At 35.9% G+C, this 6,940-nt stretch overlaps 1 protein-coding gene across 1 annotated transcript in view; it reads right to left on the bottom strand.

Annotated features, from left to right (window-relative positions):
• Window positions 1-418: 418 nt before the first annotated feature.
• The window catches only part of PRR16 (proline rich 16), a 66,894-nt gene continuing 60,372 nt past the window's right edge, over window positions 419-6,940 (bottom strand). The window contains exon 2 of the mRNA XM_079331591.1: window positions 419-4,911. The gene's annotated coding sequence lies outside the window, so the exon portion shown is untranslated. The remainder of the gene's footprint in view (window positions 4,912-6,940) is intronic.

The following is a 6,940-nucleotide window of genomic DNA, read 5'->3' as shown; positions in this document are numbered from 1 at the left end:
TTGGATGTTTCATCCCTGAGTGTCTTTAAAAATCTTAGGTTTATACTCCTTCCTTTTGTTTTGTATCACCTCAAACTGACAAACCATGACTTCATAAGAGCTCACCTACAAAAAAATCCATGTGTGAGAATCTACAAAAGTCCTTAGCACGAGCAGAATAAAAATGTTATGACAATTTTGCTCCTACAGCTTCTTCTTCTAAGTGCTTCTGTTTTCATTGATTATCTTTCAGCCTTACAGACAGACAGTCTCCCAGACCTCCCTCTGCTCTGTTGTAGAAACAGAATTTCTTAATTCTGGTTTCTTTCAACTATTTTAGTCAAGAAATCTCTAAAGTATCTTGGAATTGTTTTGATTAATATTGGTCTGGCCTTAGCTGTTTCGGTTAGAGTTTTTTTTTTTTTTTTAATTTTCAGTCTTACATTTTCTTTAAAAATCTTCAGCTATCTGAAGGATGTCTTGACCTCAGCACCCAGCTGATTCACTATGTGCTTTCCCTTTTACCTTTCTCAAGCCTTTTTAGCTAAGTACAATGTATTTGTTCTCTGCCTTCAATAATACCTTGAACAGTCTCTGTGCCATCTGCCATGATTTAACTCTCTCAGTATTCCTTACAGATTCTCCTGAACAGGAGTCCTTGTTTATAATTGTCTTTTCTGAAGTTTAGCCCCACTGTGAGGAGATTTCATGGCTTCCTGGCAGCTCTGCAAAGGCACTGAATCTAGAGAGAGAAGAAATTTGAACAGCATCCACCTGGCTTTGGCTTTCTCCCTCATGGCATCTTTAACAGTCCACACTATGAAAATCATGGATTTAGTCTCAGCAGTCCTCCAAGATTCCCTCTAAGGTGCAGTGTCAGTGACAGCCTCCTCCCCTGGGGCAGCTCCAGGGCAGGGGATGCTGTCCTCCCTCCATCCCTCCTCAGACACCAGCCTGGAAGCCAGGCTTTACTAACAGCATCACTGTCTTGCTGTGTACCCAGCACACCTCTCATCAGAGAAAAAAAATCTCTCCCTTGGGCATATCCACTCATGACACTTGGGTCACCTCAGTCAGGAGAGGGATACTTCTGTAACACCCTGGTGATCACCAGTTTTTTTGGAATCTTTTTCTTCCACTCCACAAAAGAGCTATTTTAACATATCCCAATTATTCTCACGAATGATGGTGATCCTTGTTTTTTAAAAAAATCAAGTATTGAAATTATATCCTATAAACACGTCTAGAACTGTAAGCATTTTGTTTTGCACACCTCATCCCTTCAAGCTTGTGGCTGCTTCAGGTGGCTTTTTAGATGCCAGCTAATGAAACAATGCAGTATTACTCTAGAACTATTTCTGCAGGCATTTCTTATATGCATGACAGAGACATAAACCTACAAAATGACCTGTAAAGACATCTTAGTTGAAAAAGTTCTGACGGTTTGTCAGTATGCTTGGGTGAACAGAATAGAAACAAAACAGTTTTTATGCTGTTCAATGAGACAATCTAATTGCCTCCTCTGGTTTTAAACTACAAAAAAGCATTTCAGTGCTAATTATTTGCCAACAATTTCTGAAATTGTGTGTTGAAATGCCGTCTCATGGGAGTATCTGCACAATATAGAGACATCATCTCAATTTACACCCAATATTGAATACTTATCTAGAGATTTAATTTAAATCTATGAAAATCAAGCAATTTGGATTTCTAGCAATGGCCCAGGTAGTAAAATAAGACATGATACATGACATTGGATGAGTGAGCACACACATTAATATTAACTTTCCAGCAAGAAGTCCCAGCTAAGCATAGGTGCAAATATAACAGCATGTGATTAATGAGACCTGTGGTTTGAAGTGTTATCTTCCAACTACATTTATCACTTAAATTAGGTCTTCATGTTGGTATATGTTCATCATTTTTGCATTGCACACATTACATAAAACCACTCCCAGGACCAAGTCATTGTTTTTCATATCTCGTGTATTTTTCTGAAAAAAACTGTGCATTGTTTCCGGTGGGTTTTGTGCAATAAAAATTTTACACACAAGCTGATCTAGAACTCAGCACATCAGAAAAATATTTGCAAGTAGAAACAAATTATTCCACTGGAATTTTATTGGGCTATTTTCAAATATAGACGAATGCATTTTGTTCACAAAAATAAGAGCTGCTTCAATTGTTATTTTTAGGCAATGATGGAAGTGTTCAAATTATCATTCTGAAATTTTCTTCTTGTTAATGTTGTTCCCTTCTTAAACAACTGAATACTTGTCTCAAGGAACAAGGTCTTCAATTTTAAAATATAAATTATCCAGAAAGGGAGGAAAATCAAGCCCATGCTAGTTGTGTGTCCAAATAATGTATTCTAATGACACAGAAATGACATCACACTAAGAACACTATAAGCCAAAAGCTAAATTGTGTGTGAACAAAACACAGCCATCATTCTTGAACAAATACAGAGATTTAATTTATCCATTGCACCAAAAGAAATTGACCACTAACTTTCATAGAAAGAGTCAAATCATAAGATCATCCCAATTTTTGCCAAATGAGGGAGCTCAACATAAACTTACTTAATTTTCCAATTTCCTGACAAACTTCAAAAGCTGTTTATGGCTTCAGAGTCACAAGCAAGGACAGAGCTCAGGTCTTTCACCAAAAAATACAGTAACATGAGCATCTTTTGCAGCAACAGGACTTGTGGCACTTACTTCAGCAGAACTGGCACTGTACTCAGGAGCAGGCAGGGGTGCCATGCGTGCACACACACAAACACACACACATAACTCTTGTTAGCACAGAGCAGAGCAACACGCTTTTAAATTATCTGCCCTTTACAAAGTCAACCCACAGACTTTTTAAAATTAATTTTTGTTGTTGAAGTGTACTTTTTCCGTTAGTGAGCACTTAAATGCCTCCATAAAGCAGTGAACTGAAAGAAAAGCCTATTCAGCTTTATAAACCAGAGACATATAACTGGATTTAAGAGGAATTATTTAAGTAAACTGGGAACCAAATGCATTACTTTTCTCTTCAAATTACATGTAGGCTAATGGACTAAGAAAAAAAAGGAAAAAATATTTTTATTTGAAACAGCTCTAGCATAGAAATGTTCAATAACTCTACAACAAAACACTGCATTAGATGGATAAAAATGACTGTTCTCAACTCCAAACTGTAGATTGTTCTAAGAAACAATCTTTTATTCTGTAGCTTTTCAAATTATGAGCAAATAGTATCAAATTCATGGTCCTGTCAGTATGCCAAAACAAACAAAACACCAAACATAAACCTTAGCACATACACCCCCCAGAAAACCCCAACCCCCCAAATGACTAAACCAGTTTTTGAGTAAAATGAGACAGCTGGAAAAAGGTCTCTGTATAATTTGGGAAACCACCATTATTTGACTACATTCATTTAATTCTTAAACATCCAAATTTTCACTTACTAAAACTCACTGATAATAAAAACCCTATCCCATTATATATTTAATTTCTTCCTGTGGATATTAAAATAAACTATGTTCTGAAATTAAGAGTTAAAATACCTCCTTTTGTTTTCCATACATATTTGCCTATATAAATATACTTCATCATTTTACAAATTACAGTATTTATATTAAAGCTTTCATTCAGCAAATCATTACAGCTTAACAAGAACAACAATCCCTGTGTTTTGGTTCTGTCTTTAAATCACTTTTGGAGATCATGAAAACCAGCCAAAATGAGTGACTGCAAATAATACAAACAACACATTTATTTAGAAAAATAAACTGAAAATGTTGCTTGTCTGTTAGATTTCTCCATGAAATATAGACAAATGGCTAGAAAAATTTTATGTCAAGTACATATTACAAATGACTTCTTTAGCAGTAACTGGGACTAAATGTCAATGTTCAATAGGAATATTTTTTGATGTATAATTCAATAGACTGTATTTCTCGGCTGCTAATATGATTAAAAAAAAGGATGCTATTAAAAAAGATTATATCCCCTTTTTAAATACACCTTATCATGTTGCTGCTTTTTCATATATATACATATGTATATATGTATGTATATGCATGTATTTATTTCATCCTAAGAAAGGAACATAGTCCTTTCTGTGAAGAGATCCCCATAGTGAAAGAGAGCAGAAATGTCTTTCTTCAGTTCTAACTTTTTAATTCCTTTTGGAGCCCTGGCAAAGTATAGCTTGTTGTGGTCTAAAATCTCCTGGGGCCATCTGTGCAAATGGTGGCACACATCATTACCCTGAATGGAAGTGACAGTGCAAATAACAGAAGTGCATCGAGATGCAATCTCTAAGAGCAGAACTTCCTCAAAGTTGGGTGGAGGACAGGAGACAGCATCTTTTTAAGTGACTGAACTTCACTTATGCCCTGTTCCTGTATGGCTTTCAATATATACACGGGATGACAAAGGTCTTCTTCCCCACAGACAGTGACATTCCTCTGTTACAATAAATGTATCCTTTTTCTGAAATTACGCAAGTGCTTCGTTTCTCCTTTTGGCTACATATTGTAATATTTGTTGATGCTGGCTGTACCCATTAAAAAGTCGTCGTTTGGTACTCTGGTTGCTCAGCACAGAACTCAGGTGTCAGGCTTGGAGACAGCAGTTTCTGCAATGGGGCAAGACATTGAGTTCTCTTTTCCTTCTTTCCCACTAAATGGAATTTAAGGCTGTGGCTTTTGCCAGGACTCAGCTTGTAGCTGTCAGATCTGAGAAAGATGATTCAATGCAGATTACACTAGTGATCAGTTGTGCTCTGACTTCAAGGGTTTTTCCATTCTCCACTAAGGGTCAGGTTTCCTGGTTACTTCTCAGATCTGGCCTGCAAGAAGTCACAATGATGAATCTGATATGCAAATTAATTGACGTGCCTCCAAATAGAGATATTCCTTCAAGCCTGAAGGTGCTGTTAAAAAGAAAAGAAGGGCAAAGTTATAAAAGATGTTACTTTAAATAGACAAGTTAATCAACAAAACATAATTTTGAATTATCATTCCATTTTTCATGTAAGCCGGAGTTAAAAAAATAATGGTATTTTGAAACTTGATCTTTTATAGCTGCATTTTATTATGTATACAAGCCTTAGTTTTCTGCTGGGGTAAAAGGGTTTAACTTCAGTGGTGTCTCTGAAACCACATTATTTACATCCCCTGTGAAATCTAGACTCTCATACTTGTTCATAAATTAAACAGAAAGTGAACTCAGCAGAATTTCCCCATCTAACAAGTAAGCTTTACAGTCACTAAAATATTATATAAAATCTGATGTGAGTCTTTCACTTTCCTTTTTGTGAAATTATTTTAATTAGTATACAACACTAATAATGCCACAATCTAATGCTGAGGTTCACTGACTTACTGAGTTTTCCTAGCATTATTTATTAGGCAACAAAAAGCAGCAGTATTGAAAAAAGAGATCTTAGAATACTTACCTACTGGTAGCTATGACATTAATTTGTATTAAAGGATTAAAGTCACACGTCCTGAGGAAAAGAATAACAACTTCCTCGTGCAGTTTTGGTGATTTACACCTGGAGGTACAAATTTCAGTGAGGAGGAAGGTTTCTTCTTTGCCATCAGTTTTGTGAATCTAGCCCCTCATATATATTTCCTCTCATTTCTTACTGGAATTATTTAAGTTGATAACGATTGTCAAGGGGTAGGATAGAATTTCACTGTCAGAGAAAAAAAAAGGGAATCTGAATTTGGTGTAATGAAAACCCTTTTAGGTTCTTTCCCCCAGCATTAAATGGAAAGATAAAATATTTAGGGAAGCTTATTTAACACTCAGAATTGTTAAGAGTGCAACAGTGCAGCAGAACTCAGCAGTCTAGCAAACTTGGTATAATAAATTTTTGATACCACTGCTTAGCAGGAGGTTGTTTTCCTAGTCAACTATTCAGGGTTTTGACTCACATTGTTAATGAAATAAGAAGAGTGTTCTAAACATCTGTTAGCAGCTTACTTTTTAACTGAAGACAGTCTTCATATCACTAAAAACACACATTTTCTCAGTTGTCATAGTTTCAGGCTTCAATTACATTTGGGCTAATGATTCCTGTTATGTTATTACCTCATAAAATTCACCAAAAAGAAATAGTATTACCCTTGAATGCAGCTTAATTCTTGGCAACAAGATGAATATGGCACAACTAACATACACTTAAAATAATGATAATAATACACACAAAAGAGATAATGCAACTAGCATTTGTTGTCAGAAAAGAGTTGTTCCTCAAACACAGATTCTGAACACAATAAAATACAATGTTGAGCACTGTAGGCATGAAGAGCAATAAGATTTTTTCTTTTCCTCCGGGTTGCAATTCATAAACGTAGATATTATCATGCTGTTATAGTTTAAACCCAGTCAGCAACTAAGTAACATTGCACAATCACTCCCCACTACACAGTGGGCTGGGGAGCACTGGGGAAAAATGAATAAAATAGAATAAAAATAAAATATTGTAATAGCAATTATAATCAAACAACTGTAACAGAAGTGAGACTACAAAAAAAAATTAAAAAAAAAAAAGAAAGAAAGAAAGACAAGTGATACACAATTCAGTATTGCTCACCACTGACTGACATCCAGCCTGTCCTCAGGCTGTATGAGCAGCTCCCACCCAACTCCCCCCAGATTACTGGACATGAGTTTATGGCATGGAATACCACCCCTTTAGCCAGTTTGGGCTATCCCTCCTGGTTTTGCTCCCTCATGGTTTTCATGCACTTCCTCACTGGCAAAGCAGAGGAAGCTGAAGTCCTCAATTTAGGGGACACACCACCTAGCAGCAGCTGCAACACCAGTGTGTGAATCAACACTATTCTCACTCTAAATCCAAACACCATTAAGAAGAAAATTAACTCTATCCCAAACCAGGAAGTGGTTATATTTTATAAAGTATACATTTATAAAGGATATATACTATAAAG

The sequence above is a fragment of the Erithacus rubecula genome (assembly GCF_903797595.1).
Source record: "Erithacus rubecula genome assembly, contig: SUPER_Z_unloc_5, whole genome shotgun sequence".
Taxonomy (NCBI): Eukaryota; Metazoa; Chordata; class Aves; order Passeriformes; family Muscicapidae; genus Erithacus; species Erithacus rubecula.
The sequence above is the reverse complement of the archived record's forward strand: the minus strand, read 5'-3'. Positions and strand labels throughout refer to the sequence as shown.